Source organism: Epinephelus moara, chromosome 5, assembly GCF_006386435.1.
Source record: "Epinephelus moara isolate mb chromosome 5, YSFRI_EMoa_1.0, whole genome shotgun sequence".
NCBI lineage: Eukaryota > Metazoa > Chordata > Actinopteri > Perciformes > Serranidae > Epinephelus > Epinephelus moara.
This window is the reverse complement of record NC_065510.1, coordinates 24,191,749-24,213,678: the sequence shown is the minus strand read 5'-3', so window position 1 is coordinate 24,213,678 and position 21,930 is coordinate 24,191,749.

Genomic DNA, 21,930 nt, shown 5'->3' with positions numbered 1-21,930 from the left:
TCATTAGTACACAAATTGTAACGTCTGTGTGCTCGGCTTTATGAATAATATCCGTAATATAACGTGTGCAGCATGTGAATCTGTTTCTTTTTGTGAGCAGCATGGAAGTTAAAATATTGATAAAGAATAATATGACTATTTTATCATAAGCAGTAAAGAAATCATGAAAATTGCATCGCCTTTGCAAAGTTAGCGAGACTGAAGTGAATATTTAATTCTTTCATTTCATAGCAGGCTGATGATATATAGCAAACTGGGCGGCAGTAACTGGAGAGCCTTTGGACGTACCTGATACTGGAAAATCAAAAATATATTGGATAGAACCGAAGTATTTCACAGAACTGCAGGGGTGACCCAGGATGTTATTATCATCATCATTCATTTAGTCCCACCCTGAAATTGCCCTTGGCCAGTGACACATGAGGTCCAGTCTTCAACCTTTTAAAGTCTCTGGCATGTTTATGCCCTTAGTCTTTTTTCATTGTGTAATGGCCGGGGCTCAGGCATCAAGGCATGTCATTAAAAGATCATGAGCACGGGACCAAGGCTTGTGGGTTCATGGTAAGACACAACAAATTGCAAATACATTTATACATTTATTCATTTCACAGATGCTCATGTTGTGACCCACAAGTCAAGAGGAGGGCAACGCTTCCGCGGTGACATCTGGGCATTATGCTCGGCCATATGTTATTATGTTCCTTTATTTAGGTCCCTTCTAAAAATAACACATTTAAATGCTAGGCATAGTGTGCTTTAGGGACTATTTCGATGAATACTTGATAAAACGTATTTATTAAAATAAGGAGCAGACAGAGGTCTGGTAACTCACTTCCTTCTAACTCCACACTAGTGGAGTTTCTCTCACAAAGCTCCATCTGGAGCCTCAGAAGGCTTTATATATATATATAAATATATATATTTTTTTCAAATATGCAGTAGTTGGTAGAGTTCCCCTTCAACATTTCAGTCCCAGTTGATTTGGTGACACCTGTGGTAACTGGTAGTGACAGTGTTGTTTATTAAATAGCGATGATGTGAGTGAACTTTGAGACAAAATGTGACAGGTGACAGAAAGACACTCTAGATAGAATCCAACCTTTCATCTTACTTATCTATCCTTGACCTAGGCCATAATAAAGTCTTGACCTGCGCCCCTACCTGATCATAACAGACCCAGGCCATCACATAACATGTGGCACGTCAGATACTACAACAGCCAATGACAATATTTAAAACCAATCATCTGTCAAAAAATGCAAAAAATGACCATGTGTTGAGAACGCATTTTTGATTTACAATCTTCAGTGCGAACCTCAGAGTCAAAGGCTGAATCCAAATGTCTGGACTTCACCGCATATGTAGACTTGCGGACATTGCGGGCGTGTTTCCAGAAAGTCTGGGAGTGCTAAGTTCTGTCCAAATCCACAGTTCAACCAGTCCGCAAGGGGCCTCAAGCAGACTTTCTGCAGACTTCCAGAGAGTCCACTTGGAGTGCAGACTTCACTGATTTAATAACCCACAATTCGCTGCAATACAGACATGACATTGTGGGTTTTTGAATTGCCAAAAAAAAAAAATACGAACTTGTAAAATAGTTATTGATAGGTAGGTCTATTAAAATGCTACTTGAATTGTGTAGGCCAGAAATATTATTCAACCACATAAAGATACAGAAATATATTTAAATATAGGCTGTAGAGGGACTGAAAATACATTTTATTACTGCAGCCTAACAGGCTGTGCAGCATTTATACTTGTGCAGTGGTGTGTTTGTGTCACTCTGCAGTTGCACCTCCAAAACACTAGTTGGCAGCAGGGTTTCTGTGAAGTGCTGTAGAGTTTAGTTGATTCAAAACTCAAAACACACATTAAACACACATTAAATATGGCTTCATAGAGATAATTTCAAACACAAGTACACAAATCAGCTTCACTATAACTCACAGCATTCACAGATAAACATTTGTCTTTATCTGGACACATTTTCCCCACAAATACAACATGCTAATGTCATCAGCAGAAGCCTATGGCATTTTACATTGTAAAAATTAGCCTAGCGGCCAGTGAACTGTTCCTCTTCTCATATGAAGCCAGGGACAACAGCAACAGGTAATGGTTCAAAATTCTGCACTATTACAACTCATTAGGTTCACTGGCAAAACAACTGTCTTATACTAAACACGTTTTCCAAACAAATACAACATGCTAACGTTATTAGCACAAGCCTATGGCATTTTACATTGTATAAATTAGCCTAGCAATGAGCGGAGATTTCCTCTGCTCATATGAAGCCAGGATAAAACCCTGAAGGATAGATAACTCATGTTTCTTATCTGTGAAATTAAGGGAAACAAAAGCTTTGTTTCCACTGAGGGAAATGGTTTCAGCTTACAAAATTAGACAGTACGTCTGCATCACTGCAATGTGTAGTTACATTTCTGGGGAGGTGCACGTCAGGCTGAGGCATAGGCTCTATGTAAAAGTATGAATTCTGCCTTAATAGCCGACATTTTTGTTTAGTCACAAAAAGGCTATACATGGGATTTATATACTGTTGAACGTTTCCACGGCAGCGAGTAAAACAGTCTTGAGGGCTGTCTGTCAACCACTTGCAGTCTCTGCCCTCGCAAACTTTACGTGACGACAGTAAATACGTCACACTACCTACAATTGAAGTCCACAAGTCAGTCTGCAAGTCCAGAGGGTGGACGTTTGGATTCAGCCACATACTTTGTGCTTAGTGTGACTGCTTCACGATAAAAGCCACCTCTTGCTTGTTGAACACTTTAAATGTAAAGTAGCAGCAGTAGGAAATGTTCGATTTGAACAGTATACTGTATTATAAAAGAAAGTAAACAGTGAGGCTGATATTGATGAGATTGACAGTAATGCTGGATTGCATGTGTGCACAGTTTCCTGTGAATCCCTTGAGAGCAGAAAGGTAATTTGAATCCAACACAGGATGTGGATATGGAGAGGTAATTACAGAATGTAACATTTAATGGCTATTGCATGAAAACATGCAGACCACACATAGCATCAAAAACAAGGTTTGATTTAATGATGATTTTAAGGATTATAATTCACACAGTGTATTTAAGAGGCAGCCTCCCCGTTATACATTATATCCCAGAAACCCTTGGAAAGATATTCTGTTATTAGAATTTATGTGCAACAAATGTGAAAATGTCCTGAAACCATATTTTAACTGGCCTCTATCTATTTATCTGTCGGCTGGTCCTTATTATGAGGAATAACAGTAACCTATGAAGGTGAGGGCATCGGCTGCTCCATCAGTAATAAACTGTAGTTGCCAACTGGCCACAAAACAAGTAGCAATGCTAAATCTTGATGCGCTTTACACCAGTAACATGTTTTTCACACACACTGTTTATCTCTGAAACTGGATTTCCTTGTCAGTGTTTATCAAGATTAAATCAGCCAAATGGTGTCTGAGCTTTATCTACAGAGTTTAGAAGAAAAAAAAAAATCAAACAATTAGAGTCTCCAATTCAACCATATCAACGATAAGAATCTGAAATTACAACTTTCTGTTTCCACTAGGACAAGAAAAATTGCTACTGTTTGCTTGCAGTAGAAAATTGCCACAATACAATTATATTGTCACCAGCAACTTATAAAGTATTTCCCATGTATTGACCGCAGTCTGTGAACAAAGGCTACACACTTCCCTTTTTCCTCCAGCCCATTTATTCTTAAGATGGTGCTTCTACCATAAATCTTTGTCAGGCTTTTATTTTCTATTGATCACTGAAGTTGCTAAGTAGCATGTTGGTGCTGGGACCGAGGAGACGAATGAACTGAATTGATTTTGTGAATTGGATTTAGACATTTATCTTTCGTGGCCATAGGAAGACGCTGAAAGTTGCAGATATGGCACTATGTTTATCAGCTACAGTGGTCTCAAACTGACCAAGATGTGTTCTTTAAAAATAAGACTTAGATGGAGGAGATATATTTTCATTTCTCTGCCATTTGGTTTAGTTGGTCAGATGTGTTAGAGTTATTTTATCAGAGGTTGTTTGTTGAGAACAGCCCTCTGCTGCTGGAATTGGTTTGATGAGAATGATGTGACCTGAACATACAGTAAAAGCAAAGCAATCAGCTTCAAGAAGCAAAAAAAAGCTCCATAAAGCTGCACAGCTGATGTTTATCTGTGGGTTCATCACTACGAGCGACCCCTTTTCCTATTACACACAGCCATTTGAGTCAGTGTTAATATAAAATGTATTGATTCATTGAGCTTTAAATTATGAGCAAAATAAGAACAGGACGTGTAATTTCTTCATTTGGGGTCCCTGGTGGCTCGTGCACTCTAAGCAGCCACTCTGTCTGCTAGCGCCTCTGCGGCCATGTTTAATGATGAAAGATATGTTGGAATTGAGCTTTTTTTTCCTGTCATTGCATTTTGTTCATTAAGCCTCCACTACAGCTAAATGGAAATGCCCTTCAGTTGAGGCAGCAGACCACCCAATCTGGCCCCTGGTGAATTTATGACAGCTTCCTCCCCCCAAACTTCCGAGCAGTTGTACCCTGAGGTGACAGGCACGTCACCATTATTTACCCTCATGCCACCGCCAGCAGAATCAGCAACTGGCTCAAAGGTCAGCAGGCCGTGTCTGTCTGCGCCTCAGCCACCAGACGCTCGCTCTTTTCTCAGCCCGCCTGAGCCTCACGGACACTCCGGGGAAATCTGATACCCCCACAGCTGCGGCTACCAGAATCAACAAGTACATATTCTGTGCAGTCCCACGGCACATCCGTGGCAATGACAGATAGACCTAATTAATTACCAGTTCATTCTAATGTGATCTCTCGCTCTCTGGATCCCTTGATCATCTGCTCTAATCTATCCTATGGAGAATATAGTGACATCAACTCACTTGGCTTGTTAGTTAACATCAACAACTGAAACATTAGCAAACACACTAATGCCAGAGATATAGAAAGGCCCTGCTGTATTGAAACTACCAGACTATTGCTTTGTTACAATCAGACAACTACTATTTATAATAATATTAAATAAAAAGTATTAATTCTGATACAGATGATAATGATATGATAATTCTTATTTTTTATTTTTAACCTGGATTTTTGACTTGTCTTGTGGTGTGCACAGGGCTATTGTAAGAACAACACTGTATATAAAGAGTTAAGTGGTTGGTGTCCATTTACTATGCCACGTCAACATTATTACGTTTTCATTTTTAAACAGCATTTTAAAATGAAAACGCGTTTTAGCATTCATTCATTCACTTATTCACTTATTCATTTTCTGTCACTGCTTATCCTGTTAGGGGTCGTGGGGGGGCTGGAGACTGTCCTAGCTGACACTGGGTGAGAGGCTCGCATTCACACCTACGGCCAATTTAGAGTCACCAATTAACCTGCATATCTTTGGACTGTGGGAGGAAGCCGGAGTACCCAGAGAAAACCCACGCTAACCTGGGGACAACATGCAAACTCTGCACAGAGGGGCTCCCCCCCTGGCCGTCCTGTTTTAGCACCGTTTCAGAGATAATCCCTGTCTATACTAGCACATGACACTTCATGTACATTAGGCATGCACATGCCAATGTAAGCAGGAAGCAGACTGTCTGCTCTATGGTTGGTTGCTTAGTTACATAAAACCCTACGGAGATGGTGAAACATAAGACCAGAGATGTCTTTGCTTGGATTGATGACGAGATGGAACTGTTACTGAGTGTAACACAGGCGTATAACACTCAAGGCAAAGAAAATCATATTGAGAGTTGTTGCAAGGCAAATATAGCAACATATCATAATATCGGGAGCATTATCCATCGCCAGAGGAAGCCATGGCAGTAGGAATGGAGATGGCTTGACACGTTGTGACTGATGAGATCCAATCGGGAAGCAAACATGGGTGTCTGTTTTCAAAGGTCTTTGTTTCCGCCCATCCAAGTTAATCTGCAACCTCAGAGTTTTCAAACTAGAATAGGGTTAGCCGCATTTTTTAAGGTCTCTGTTTTAGGGGTTCTAAAACGCTGGATTAGTGTGGATACTAGGTGTAAATGTAGCATTAGTTATGTATTAAAACATGAAAATATATTAGTTTGGATGTAGCATTAGTCTTTCAAAAACAGATGAGCACTGCATTTGCTCGGCTTTAGGGTAAGCTGCAAATGTTAGCCGGCAGCCAACTAACTACCAACATTGGTAACTTTGCAATACTTTCAATGCCAAGAGTTAGCATATTATCGACTAATTATGATATTTCATGGCTTTAAATGTTACATTAGAAATATCCATTCCATTCAGGGCTGGCACATCAAATACATTTCCTGGTGCTAGCCAGCCCGCAATACAGAAAGAGTGCTGTTCCATGTCTTCTTGCTGCACTGGTGAGGATGCAGATATGTGCCTGAGACATGCTGCCTTAGACTCAGTCTTTTAGCATGACATTATGTATGTAGCCACTGAGTGCACATTCAAGACCCCATTACATGGTTGTTGTTTTAAAACGAGTCAGCTGAAGACAGCAATTGAGTTACGATTATAAGCTAGGTACAGCTGACAGTCTCTGCTGACAGCAGCCCAGCCAGCACAATCAATTGTCGGTTAGAAATAAGAAGCCTGCTTTTGTCTACATGTGCTGTAAAACCTGATGAAATTTGACTCCACACGTCATTTTGAGGAGAAGTGTTTCACTTGAATGTGACGGACAAACCTGAATTTCCTTTCTGATAGCCATGCACTGAGGACAGAGTCAAGATATAATCCACTATCATTCATCTTTTGGAGAAACATTTGTGGTCTCTTCTGTCAACCTCCTTCTGCCTGAGTCCGAAAATATCTCATTAATGCATTAAGATGCATTTGCATGTTTGTGGTATGAGGTTCTGATTTTATCTACCTTGGTTATGGAAATGAGAACTCAGTGAAATCAGGTTTGAGAGATGAAAGGATAGAGGGGGGTCGATTGTAGATTACTCCTCATACAGACAGATAGGTAAACAAAAGATAGTGTCGAGCTTCTCACAATATGTAAAACCACACAGATTTTTGTTTAGACAGTGTTTGTAATGTGTCTTCAAAGCCAAGCTGACATCACATTCAGAAACATTAACAGATCCGAGTTAAGATAGTGAAAATGTCAGCTTTCCCCATCTAGAGAATGTTATTTGCTTTCTAAATAAGGTTACATTCTGCTCACATCCATCATCTACAAGCCTGGAGGGAGTGTGAAACCGTAAGACAGCTGTTCAGTATGTATGTGTGATGTCTGTATTTGTGTGTGTGTATGGGTGTGTGTGAACCAGTCATAGGCTGGTCAGTGATATGACACAGACGCTGGAAGCGATATAAGAGAAAATGAAACATCGTCCGTTGGTAACTCCCACATAAAAACTGTATTACACTATGGTGTGGTAAGGGCAGTGATGTTACACCCCACTGCACTTGATTACAGCTTCAGCAGTGTTGCTCATGGTCGCCTACATGTGTATACGATCACTGTAATCGTGTACAGTATATCCCACAGTTATACTATTATCAACACAGGCATTCTCACTTCTCGCCTGCTCCCAGACCTGAGCTTTGCTGTGGGCCATTATTTTACAACGTAGCCCGATAGGCTTGATGTTAAAGGGGGGTGCAGACATGGAAAATTAGCCCTGATGCTTTACGCCTGGAGGCAGGACACCAGCGCTGCAGAGTAAAAGTTTGTACTGGTGCCAGCAGAGAATGATGGATAATATACTGATTCCAAACCTGCAGTCAGAATCACAGCTTTCACTGTCTGACTAATGGATGTTTGGAGAATTTGTAGTCGCAGCCAACATCCAGTGTTTTTACTGTTTATATTTTTTGGGGAAAATGAATACTTGACCCATTGTGACCATGAACACAGACCAAAAGTAGGAAACACTGCATACCTCTGCCAAGGGTGCACCATCCCCTGAATTCATTGTAAAAGAATTTTTAAAAATCTGCATCTGGTTTGGATCTGTACACAAAATATAGCTCTAAACAATCCTGTGCAAAGACCAAAACCAACAAGCTGGAAATAGTGCCAACAATTTCCGACTTCCGCACATGTATCCTGTCTGTGGCAATCAGTCCCAAGCCCCTTGGCTACCACTGTAGACATGAATGTCTATAAAAACAACTCACAAATATGTAGTTTCTCTGTTAAAAAAGGCTCTGTAATTTCCTTAAACAGCTGCAACCTGCATATAGAAAATGGTGCTCACACTGGAGGAAATACAAAACATGTTGGGGACTATTTTCAGTCGTGGATGGATACAAACTAGTAATTATTGAGGGTATCAGGAGGTTGTATATGGCATTGAGTCAAAATCATACCACAAACCACCACAGTAGCTATTATCATTGAAATTTAGGAACATGAAACCCAGCTCGTGCTGTGGTTCACTGGTGTGTTTTTAAATTTTTAGTGGAGGTCTATGGCACAGAGGAATAAGCTAATATTAAGTTACTATATCAAGCTCTGGATACATAGAAGACATTTGCTAGTAGGATTAATTTATCATTGGTTCTGGTCTTTTGTTGCCAATAAGAGAAATATGAATTATTGTCCTTTAACCTCCTCGATGGAGGAAACTGTCAAACCTGGATTTAAAGATGAGGAGATGGTTCTTGGCATTAAAAGCTGGAGAGGGCTCGCAGCACTAAAGTTTTAGTAGAATTATTTTATTAAAGAAAGGAGACCCCAGAAATATTTCATCTTGCCCAGAGTGGCTGTACTTACACTCGAAAGGCGGTACAGAAACTAACTAAATAGTTAAACTTTTTACCCGTGGTACAAATTAGTTTTAGTGCATCCAACAGCGAAGTTCACTTGAAATATGTATCGAGGTATCAAAAGGCTGTGTATGTTCCAGTAATAAATATCTAGTGAATCACGGTGCCAGTTGAGCCGAGGAGATCATAAAGTCACAGCTGTAAGGCACAACATCAAAGGACAGTCCTAACATGGAAACTTACGTTGACAGTTTGGAGATACACAAGTGTCGCTTGATGTCTGAATCGGTCCCAGAAGTGGCCAGCTGCTTTGGAACATGCAGAAATACCAGTTCTTGTGATGAGTGTAATAACACAGTATGGATTTACAACTGAAAATCTAGAAAATAAATAAATTAGACAAGAAATGTAAAGGCAGGGGAAAATATTACTGTGTGACTTCCAAGCAGTGAATTTGTTGAAGTTGTTGAACAGCTACTTTTGCCAATAATTCTAACATACACACATACACACACCTAAAACCCACACCGTTAAAAACGAGCACTCTCCCGGAATTAAAAAGCTTTAATGTAATGTATGTAAATTTTAAAATGTTTGAGCTAAAATCTGCGATGTAGTTGTTTACCTTTAATATACAGTCTCATCCCACATGCGCTGCACACACACAGCAGCAGTCGTGGCAGTGGCACAGAGCAGCTGGCTGGGCTTGTCGGCATGTGTATGCAGCACAGGAGTGCGAAAAACAATCGCAGGGCATTGCCGGTGACCTCCCTGCATCTGCACTTCCAATGGACCATTAAACACACAGCAGCCACATTGCACTAGTTAGTGTGAAGCATTAGGAAAAAACATACACAGACGTACACCGGCTTTTACCAAAAGAAAATCAAAGCATTGACTTCAAAACACTACATTAATCAGTCTGATTGCAGCCTCAGCCAGCAGGGATGCCCACGTAGAACATTGGTTTACACAGGACAGGCATGGGGATTTTGCCCAGTGATTCTACTGACTGCTATGTTGTCCTGCACATGAAATCAGAGGCTATGCATTCGGTTGTCAGTGTGATTTACCCAGGTTGCTCTCATGCAATGTTCACATGTATACCTATAAAGATTAATGCACCATAATTAATATATAACCCACCTAATCATGAACCAGGGATTTGTGTATAACCCATGGAATCAGGATGGCTGACATCATGTGACCAATGTGATAACTTGAGTAAAGACGGAAGTTGTCTAAAGAGCGAAAGTCCATGTAAAGAGGCAGGTTGAAGACCAGTGTTTCTGACCGTGTGAAGTCAAGTGAACTCTGAGTTACTTTAAGGTACGCCATCACCATGTTTCTTTTCATAAACCAAACTGACATACCTTAACTTGCTCAAATCTAACCTATGTAACTTAACATTAAGAACGTAACATCAGTCATGGGGCACTAATACATTAGATATCATACAAGCCATTGTATGAGGATACATTAATGTAACTCACTTTTTGTCAGTTTTTGAAATCATTTTACCATTAGTTGTGACTGTGATGAAACAAAACAGTCCCTTAGTGTTACATTAGGTAATCTGTACCAACTTGATTTTAAGGATATACAATACAGGATTGTCGGTTAAAGTAAAAGCCAACCCCAAATTCCCTTTGCTTTGGCATTTTTTTCACTGCTATATTTGTGTCCTTTTGGCGCAGTGTCTCTGTGATGCCTGCGTCTTACAGTCTGGCATCTGGTCGCTACCTTTTTATAAAGCCCTGACCTCACCTGAGCACTGTGGGGGTACACTGCCATAAACGTCACAAACATAGAAAATACAAAAATACAGGGAAAGACTCTCTGCAGAAATATACACCACCACACACTTCTAGTGGGTCATAAGGGACTATTGAGATGGATATTCCATATGTTGCATAGTATACAAGCCATTCCACAACCAGTAAAGCTAATAATGCTGATAGCAAAATGTTTAGTACTAGCTTGCGGGCTATATCCTTAGAGGTATAAAGAGAACTGGATACAGCATTGGAGGAGAAGCCCTATTCACTCCTATGAAAGTCACTCAGTGGCACATGAAGCCAAAAACTTCTGGGTATAGAGTTACCCAGATCATCTTCACTCATGGGCCCTCTGAGCAAGCACACTTGTATTTCCATTAACGCTGCCTCTCAACTACTTGGTCTTGGCCTTGCTCACATGAATAACCCTAACTGGATTCAGCTGTTAGTGAATTTTACAAATTTTAGGACACAATGATTTAAATGGGGACTGTTTAAGTGTTTGTAATGGTTAGATGATGTACCTAAAAAAAAAAAAGATCTACTGTTTCACAAAGGTCACTGTCACAATCTAAGTCTATGGGGTCCATGACATCACACGTCCCGGAAATTGTAATTCCACAGTTTGTCCACTGTGTCAAAGACTACAAAGCTGGCGCCGCTCCTGGGTGCTTGGCTGTGTCCCCCAAAAAAGTGATTCATCAGTACACATGGAATGCTGCTTAGACAGCCTTTATGCATCTTATAATTTGGAATGTGTGTGCTTGAACTGCCAGCCTGATTGTTCACATGTCCTCACATAGCCCTACACAACAATGCCCTGCTGTGGCTGCAATCAGACCTGTCTCCTGTACATGCATTCTGGAAATATTTGCATGAGATTTGAGTCAGTTTTTGAATAGCTACAATGATATGCCAAACTCAAACGTAAATACTGGTGAATGCAAAATTTTGCTTGAGGTCGCATCAACTGCAGACACGGAACCTCTCAGTATTATACAGAAATGTGCCTGCATACCTTTTCAAAAATAATGAGATCAGAGAAATGCGTGTGGCTGTCTTCTCAGAGCTGGTAGGTTGTTTTTATTATACAGAGAGCGCTCTCACATTTATGTGGTGTGTGTTTGTGTTGACACCGCAAAGCTTTGCTCTGTGTGGTGAGACACATATCCTCAGAGACTCTTCTTCATCCTGCCTGTAAGCTTAGTTAGCTGCATAATCACTTGTTTGCCTCTGAAGAAGAGAAAGGAGGTTTGTTAAGATACAATGGTACTCATGGGGCAGCAGCCACACACACACAAGTGCCACTTCATCCCTGTCTTCTTCAACATGACTCAGTTTCAATAAGTCACTGGAACTGATGGCCATCTCTCACTGACACAGAGAGGATTACTGCATCACAACGTCCGTCCATCCGTCCATCCATCCATTTGTCTGTTAGCCATCTATCATTCTTCATATATCCAGTGATTCATTCATCCATCCTTCCATCCACCTATGCATCCATCCATCCATCCATCTGTCTGACCATCCATCCGTCCGTCCGTCCATCCATCCATCCATCCATCTACAGATCCATACTTCCACTTCATCACTAATTCATTAGTTAATCTGTCTGTCCATTCATCTACCTTTCTGTCTGTTTGCAGGTCTCTCTCCATCCATCCATCCATCCATCCATCCATCCATCCATCTGACCATCCGTCCGTCCGTCTATCCGTCCGTCCATCCATCTACAGATCCATACTTCCACTTCATCACTAATTCATTAGTTAATCTGTCTGTCCATTCATCTACCTTTCTGTCTGTTTGCAGGTCTCTCTCCATCCATCCATCCATCCATCCATCCATCCATCCAGTTAATGTGCACTGGGCAAAATGCAGTGTAACCCAGGTTGCTATCACAGGGCTACAAAAAGGATTGTTTTGGGTATGACCTCCTCACTCTGATGATCTTATCTTAAAACACATCAAGGGTAATGGATCTGAATTACTTTCAGTTAAAAGAGAGTGGTCATTGTGGGCTTGCTTACAGTATAATGTAATGAGGCAGAAAAAGACTGATGCCTCTGTCTTGTATTACCACCACTCCAATATTTAAAGATGATATTGTCATTTTGATGTTATATGCAAATGTGACATCTGTATTCCAGTCTCTTCTGTGATTTATAGGTCATTTAATGGAGGTTTTGATCAAGAGAATGTTTTTACCTGTTAGATCAACAACATATCGCAGCACATCAACATGACATGAGGTGTTCCCCAAGGCTCATTCCTTGGGCCTCTTTTATTTAACATTGACTTCCATTGTTACTTATTATGCAAAGCTCTGTCACCATGCAATCGCATCCTCATTTCTTCATTTTAGAAGTAATAGAACAAATTAATGATAGGATGTGTCAACACTTTCTTGAGCTACGTAAGGACAAAACTGAGGAAACAGTTGTGGTGCAAAAGGAGAAAAGCCAAGAGGAAGAATCCACCTTGACTATTTTTCTCTGAAAACCAGTCAGATAGTCTAACTCAGTGGTTTTCAAACTTTGTGTGCCCAAGGCACACCAAAGGGCAAGCCAGAATCTCAAGGCACACCTGTATTTATATCCATGCACAATAGCCCCTATAACATGTTGTAACTCTCTTACTTCTTTATGAGGAAATAGGTGTGCATAACATACTGATACAGTCAATTAAAAATCCATTCATACATTCTTGTACAGGCCCAGTTAAATTAGTAAGATAATAATGTGTGGTTATCATAAAATCCTGCGGCACACCTGGATTTGCATCATGGCACAACATTTGAAAACCACTGGTCATACGAAATGTTAACGACTATGTCAAATCAGCAATTAAGTCCTATTTATGTTATCTTTAAAATCTAGTCAGAATACAAAAATGCATGTTCAGGAATGACTTTGAGACTTTCTTTTATTTCCAGTAAACTCAACTACTGCAACAGTTTTTTTCTCAGGTCTCCCTAAAGAAACTCTCTAGAAACTTAAGAAAGATGCTGTTAGTCTCCTAACAAAGATGAGGAAAACTGAAAACATCCCACCTATTCTAAAGTCTCTGCATCGAGTTCCCCTCTCTGAATCTCTCTGTGGTGTAGCACAAAACACATCTCTGACTGTCTAGTATAGTGCAAAGGTTTCTAGGGTCCACATAAAACATGGAAAAGCATGTTCCACAGAGCTGGAACAAACTTTTCAAAGATAAAAAGATGAGCACCAACTTTTACTACCTGTAAAACTAGATTTAAAGTATTTATTGTCTTCACTGCTTTTGACTGAACCTTGAGCATTATCCACCCTGCGCCGACATCTCAAATTACCTTTATTTATCTGTTTTTTTTTTTTTTTTTTATGTCGTTTAAAATGTCCTTCATCCTTTTATGCTTAATTTCATATTTAAACTTTTAAATGCAATTCAAAATGCCTGTCTGAAATGTTCTTTATAAGAGAACTTGCCTTGCCATGCCTGGATATGTGAGTGCAAACAATATTGATTTAAAACATGACAAACGTAAAGCTTTTGGATCTCACCAGCACCCTCTGTTATCTTACTTTGTATTCAACCTTTATTTGGAGATTCAGATTTTACACATAGAAATACATTCTCACACGTCCTATCACACCAATGCTTCCTTGTAGCATAGTGTGATATAATGCTTAATTTTTTCCAAAGAATCCAAGGAGTTGACGAGATATGGTCTATACTGGAAACACTGCATTTCTGACCTATACTCATGCCTCCTAAAAAAATCTTCCATGGTACTGTATGTCTTCTGTGCATTAGGACAACCTCATATATTTGTGTTTATGTTAGGCCCCGCTGAGGCACTGCAATAGAAATCTATATAGTTGTAATAAAATATGGTCTCTATGGTTGCAGGCTTGGAGCCACTAGTACCTCCCAGTGTGCAGGATGAAACTATTTCCTTGCTGTTTCTTGCTTGTAGGGACAGATTTGTGGTTAGCAACATCTGAGCAGAATCCCACAGCAGCATGCTGTTCGACCTGCTAAGGGACTGTCAGCCATACACTACAGAGCCGCAGATAGACAGGAAAATAGGAAAGCACACACAAATAAACTCATATTCAAACACTATATAGATTTTCTAAAATAAGAAATACCACTGCGAGCAGAGAGATGTTGTGAAATGTCTCTGTAAAGTGCTCACAAAACAACATTATGAAATAATAATTCAGTATCCCTCTGATCACATCTATAAGCTACATTATACTGTCACAAAGGGCCAATCACATGCAGCAGACTGACTTCATTTACTGTTGGAAGTAGACTGCCAGTTCTCCACTATGGTCTGAAATTGCTGTGCTTGTGCGCTAAACAAAGGCTTGTTTCTTCCTCGAATAATGAAGTCTCCATCTGCTGGAATGGTTAGAGTGTGTGTGTGTGTGTGTGTGTGTGTGTGTGTGTGTGTGTGTGTGTGTGTGTGCATGCGTGTGTGTATTGTGTGGACTACCCAGCTGCTGACTTATGTAAGGGGGGTTTAGTGTAAACACATTTCCATGGTCAGAAAGGTGTCAATCCCTCTCTTTTCTTGCCTCACCTTCACAGCTCATTTACTCCTTCCAGCAGGATCAAATAACAGTACAAGTCACCCGAAAGAAAAGCCTCAGAGTTTCCTCTGTTTTCTGATAAGAATCAGGCCTCACCTTTTGGGCAGGGACGTTTGGAGAAGGTGAGGCAATTACTCACTGAGCCAATAGTCTTTTATCTGCCATTCAATGGAGCTTTTTTTCCTGTTTGATGTGTTACTCACAGAACATCCATCCTGCTGTAAATTCCACATGTCTCTCCAATATCCTGTCGCCACAAACACAATAAATCTGACATTTTAATTTACATGTCATGTGATGTTCATAGAAGCTCTAAACCCCAGCCTGTAAAAGTTACGCAATAACAAAGCAGGAAGTGTGTTTGTGGTAAATGATATATGATACTGCTACTACAGGCTTCACTTGATTAATGACTCTGAATCAACTGTGTGTTTGTTTGTACAACAGTGACCACAGCTGTTTCCACACTGAGGGAAGGGTTAAAGCTTTGCAAGGCAAATTTTGTAGAAATGTAGAAATACGCAAATTGCATAAGACTAAACTACAAAGTGGATCTGAGGTAACAAATACTCTTAAACCTTTATTTAGATTCACCTTATTTGACCAGATGGTTTTGGGTGTTGTGTGTGTGTGTAGCATATCTCTTAAAAACCAGCATTATTACTGTTATACTGTTATGTGTCTGTGTTTTTGTTATGGTGTGTCCTTTTTATTTCTTGTGGACAATTACTGTAAGGCAGCAATATGCAGCTCCTGTGTCCAAGACAAATTTCCCTACTGGGACAATAAAGTATATCATATCGTAACGTACTGTAGCACACCACACCGTACCGTACCGCATCGTATCATATCGATTGTATCGTATCGTATCGTATCGTATCGTATCGTATCGTATCGCATTGCATTGCATCGTATTACTTGATTGTCTAGCTGATTATCTCCTTGTCTTCCTTAGCTCTCCTCATTTACATCAAGCTCATAGTCCAGTACCCTTAAAATATTGTTTTTCATGTTTGTTTCTTTAGGTATTTTCTCAACCCAGGGTTATTATTTATCCCTTTAAAGTTGGAGTGCTTAGCTTATTTTTGAGGGTGAGATACCAGCAGTGAAACAGCAAGGGAAAACTCAGCATGCAGTGTAAAAGTGTCTTCCAAATGGAGGAAAATGCCATATTTTATATTTCTTAAGCACAAGGTTTATCAAGGTTTTTCATATTCTGTTTAATATTCAGTAATAATGAGTAGTTTTTTATGCCTCTCACATAGTTTGGAAATGAGTGTGATATAGCTAGACAAGGTGGCCTTAATAGTCTTAAGTGCTGCTGCACTATTTAAGTGTAAATTAGATTATATTAAAAATAATATGGTGGCACAGAAGTTGTTTTGGAATATTAATAGTAATTAGTTGTTAGTCTGAGGAGAGGAAGATGTTAGAGGTTGTGGCTGAATTTTATTTGAAGATTAAACAGCCCCAGTGTTTCATACAGCTATTATTATATTCTATTTCTTATTACATTATTTAGATTTCTAATTATATTATATTACTTTATGCAACAGTAAGCCTTTTATGGACCATCAGATGGAGCCGGGAATGCCATACACAGGAGGAAGATAATTGAAAAGCACAAATTAAAGGTGCTCTGTGGAGTCATGTCTACATTCAATGTAACTCTACAAAACACATTCTGTGTATCCTTGAAATCTAACAAATGAGATACATGAAATGGGAACCCACTCATGGACAAAAACACTCCATAGCGCTACAAGAGGTCAAAACCTCCACAGGGAACCTTTGGGCCCATTGTGTTCTTTCGTCATAGTTGCACACTGCACATGTAGTCCACTTCATAGGGTCCATACTGGCAGCATATAACAACTTATCATGGCAATGAGAATTTCAAGCACTGTTACTAGGATACGACATTATACAGGTAATACAATATAACTTAGGGGGCGCTTGTAGAACACTGACCTCTGCCAAGGCCGAATGCCCTCTATCTTGCAATGTTAAGAAAAGTGGAAAATAATTTCTGCTCCAAAATTTAATGGGCTCTTCCTTCACCCTGCTGATGGTGGATGCATTGTTTGAAACAGTGCTTGAAATGTGGTATATAATATGTAAGCCATACAAAGCCACAGAGAAGTAAGAGCACAGTGAAAGATATAACAGCCTTGCATTAATGCTACTAGCCGGGCTGGTTATCGGATGCCACAGCATTATATTGCATTGTTATTGTGTCCATTTCCTATATATGCGCGGCTCATATTGCTGTACTATGTGATTACTGACTATTAAGTACATCACAAATTGGATGAAATTTTTAAGTACAAACCTTCAGTGAATAAATTCAAAAGAAGTGCTTGAAAAACTGACAGCCGTGAAACTGGAATGTGAAGTGCACACTCCATTCACACACTTTGTGTCAGGCAGGTCAGTTTAATATGAAAAACATTTCGAGCCACTCTGTTAATAAAGGCTTTACCTAGCACATCAGCCCTGAAGTGCTTCTATTAATCCCTTAACTGTGCAATGTTTAGTGTTATTCTGTCGCTGTGATAACATTTGCTTATTGTATTACATGACATAAAAAGGTGTTCCATTACTGAAAGAGGTCTGTGTTTATAATCTAATACAGCTTTATTCAGGAACTATTTGACATGACCGTGCATGTCTTTGAGGCAGTGCACTTTGCATGGAGCGAGAGTATTATTATTATTTTTGCACCTCACTGACAAAATAACCACAGGCTACTAAAGAAAATGGTTAGCGTCATAATTTATCCCAGGCAGACCTTTGAACGACACTCCTCTGTGGACATTACAGAGTTAGTGCGCTTCATCTCTATCCATTCTGAGTGCTGCACACAGCCCACTCCGTCTGTCATACTGAGCACACAGATTTATCTCTGACAAATAAATCGGGAACTGAAATGACGGACTCTGACTTAGTCATGACTTGTAGCCTGCCTTCCCCACTCGTCGGCCACCAATTGGCGTATCTGTCAATCACTTGGCCCCCGCGATTTCTATGTGCCTCAGATTATGTATCGTTTATCATCTCAGCTCATCCAACCCCTGCAGCTGTCTATCATTTACCATAATCATCTCTCTCTCCCCCTAGGAAGTTTGCCTGTCTCCGTCTCTGTTCCGACTCCCTCTTGGATCATTTTTTCCTGTCACAGGCAAACTATAAAGTCTACCCCTCCCGTTCCCCCTCCACTTTCTCCTTCTCTTTCCCTCATCTTCCCTCCCTTGATCCCTGCCCTGGATTTAAACCTAATGAGTCCTTTACATTTCCCCTCTGCCTCCAATGATATTCAGGATCCTAACTGGAACATCAAATGGTCAACTTAAGAACTGCCTCCACAGGAAGCCATTGGCCCCTAAATACAGTTTCACATGTCACGATGGAGGACAAATTCAAACGGGCATCAAAATGCCATCGTTCACCATGTGTTGTGTTAAATCTCAATTCTCAAAGGTACAGCAGGAAGTCATTTGAAATTGTGCACCTGCATTACAAAGGGAATTCTTCAGCTTTACTGTTTTTATAAAGGTGGCAGAGTCAGACCACACAAAATGCAAAGCTGGGTTTATCCTAATGTCAAGTGCACAAGGCTCAGCCTCAATTTCCATATAATAATAAGTCAGCTCTCTTTAATGGTTCTTTGCAGACAGATTAATTTGAGCCACTATATTGTATGTACTCCCATAGGCTACACTCCATGTAGAGAGTTCCTTTTCAACTGAGTCCTTGACCCGCATCAGACATGAGTCAACCATTAATGGAATTGTGTTGCTGCGTGTCCAGCAACCCGTGAGGAAGACCCACCTTGAGATCAGGGTCCCAGCAGCGTGTGATACGGGTCACTTGATGGAGAAAAAAAAAGGGGATTGATGTGAAACCAGCGATTAACTGGCTGATTTATGCAGCCCATGTACTTGCTAATAAATAAGATGAGCCTCAGGAAATAGACCGAAGTAATTTTGGGTGAAAACACTACTTATCATTAAACTGACTACTCTATAATCTCTAATGTTGAACATTTATCACAGTCGACCTGTGAGCCTCTGCACATCGCTGCTGAAAGGGAGAAAAAGCCTATGGGAATCACTCCATATCGTCTTCAGCGAGCAGTGCTTTAATCTCTGCTGCAACTCTTGTACAGAGTTCGGTTTGTGATGTGGTTTGGTATGTAGCCACTTTCACTTCTGTGTGCATGAGACACTAATCAAACGTGCACAAGATATGTGCTATAAAATTATAGTTTTACTCACCAGCCTTGTTAAAGCCAACTCCTGATTACTTGGGTTGCACTGTCGAACCAGCGATGCAGGCCACAAGAGATTAATGTTACATTAATATCATAATAATTGCATGTAAGGTGGACTACATTTCCTGGTCCTTTGCAGTCAGGTCAGGTTTTGCCATTTTCAAAGCATTTATTTAGCATCAGTTTGTTTTTAAGTCCAGCAGCTTTACTGTTGTGATTGAAAACAAAGTTAGGAGATGTGAACCTGAATGACCCCTTTTCCGAAGGTGAGTGACAACCAGGATGGAGATGTAGATGGATGACAGCAGAAGATGGCGGAGGAACCGAGGACCCAATGAAGGACTCTAAAAAAACCCAGCCTACACAGCCATGGAAGATAATTACTCATCTAATACTTAATAAATAAATGGTGCAACACCTAATTAGCCTGCACCAAGCAGTTATCAAGCATTCACACACAGGAATTAATCGATTAACAATACAAGATTCATAAAGCATGTAAACACAGGCTTCAGACATTAATGAATTACTCCAACCTGCTTCAAGTTTATCCCGACTGGTTTTAGTGAGAGTACAAGGCTCATCTTTAAGTCTTTGGCATCGTGTAACACTTTGCTAGCGAGTTAGCATGCTAATGTAGCTTATTGATCGTTACTCACAATCAATTGTTTACAGCTCTAAACAGTTCTACGACGTCCCACTTGAAGTCGCAGCTCGTCAATCGTCTCGTCTACATCTTTGTTCAACTCTGTGTTAGATTTCTGACTTATGACTTTTTATCAACCAATTTCTACCTTTTTTTTTTCTCTTCTTGCATCTACACACACCACGCAGCATCGGCTGAGGGTGCACGCAGAGAGTGGTATAAAGTTAAGATGATTACTCATATCAGTTTTTATCACACTGAAAACAACACATAACAACTGCCACCCGAATTAAAGGGACAGTAACACAAATAACCTGGGGTTTAACTAACCCTGGTTACATGTACATTTTCAGAAGGTGAAGGATAAACCTAAGATGATACATAAACTCTGCAGGCAAACATTTGCCATCATTCTTCGACTACAAACATGACGTATCATCTGGAACATGTAAGTAGCTACATGCCCATTAGCCACTTAGCACAATCATTACTGCTTTGCAGACAGCGTCATTAACAGGCGGCTCGCTCAGTGTGTGACGTGCACTTGTAGATAAAATATAGGCCTATATTAATGAAGGTTCATTAGTACGGTTTTGTATTTCTCTGTAATGTAGCACAGTGTTAACAATGTTACTGATACTATTCTTTCTCACACCTTCAACTCAAACCATTGTGTTGCCCTGCCCAAAATATATCATTTAATAATTAAATCAATATCGTAAACATGCGTGTGACTAGTCGACTAATGGCCCTAAATGACGACTATTGGTAGAGTAGGAATTTTTGTAGTCGGGGGCAGCCCTACTTGGAACAAGCCTACCCAAGTTTGGGGGAGACTCAAGGGTACCAATATAACTGATTTTCATTCAGATGTCTTGAGGTAAGAGTTTAACAGACCCCTGTGAAAATTTAGTTTAACTTTGGAGCATTATTTAGCTCTCTTCTCGACAAACTATGTCGACATGATTAGTATCAATGGATGCCTTAGGCTGTCTGTTTCATAAGATACCACTACCATTGTTCTAGCTTAAAAATGAGCACGCCACAGCCTCTTAAAAACAGTCATATCAACCTTCCCCTAGCACCCCGTTGTGGGCACCACTGGAAAGCTAACATTGCTCTGTAACTGCTTGATGTGTCAATGAGCAGCTAATACATTCACCATATAGAATATATAACGTCATAATATGTTGAGTTGTGTTAACAGCATGTTGTGTTGCTTTAGTCATGAATCTCACACACACACACACACACACACACACACACACACACACACACACACACACACACACACACAAACATGGAAAATGTATCAGGCAAGATGGGAAGCATGCCTGAGTTTTCCTACCTTACTATATTCTGTCTATTCTATCCTCATAAGAAATGTTAACTTTTGGATAGCTCATCTCTTCCTACCTCTCCTCTCCTCTCCTCTCCTCTCCTCTCCTCTCCTCTCCTCTCCTCTCCTCCCTGGCCTGTCAGTAGTAATAAATGTACGACCTAATGGGCTGCTGTGGTAAAACTTGAAAATGGAACCACCGCAGAGCATCTCTGGCATCAGCCCAGGCTCAGAGAAAATTTCCTCGCTGCCAGCCACCGACTACTCGAATCAAGTGGAGACAGAGCAGGCTGATATTAGGGATGAGGGGGCGCAGAGAGCCTCTTATACGTGATCTTCGTATCTTGCTGCTGATGGGAAAAAAAAAATGTGTGGGTGTGTGCACATGCAAATGGTTCGGGGAGGGGCAGACAGGCAGATGAACAGACAGATTGAATTGAAACATTCCTGAAAACAGTGAAGCAAAGATGTGGTGAGGCATGAAGGCCGTGGTGAAAGCTAGAATATTCACTCTAACAGAGAAAAAGAATTTCTAATTTTAGAAAGTCACACATTCATTCAGT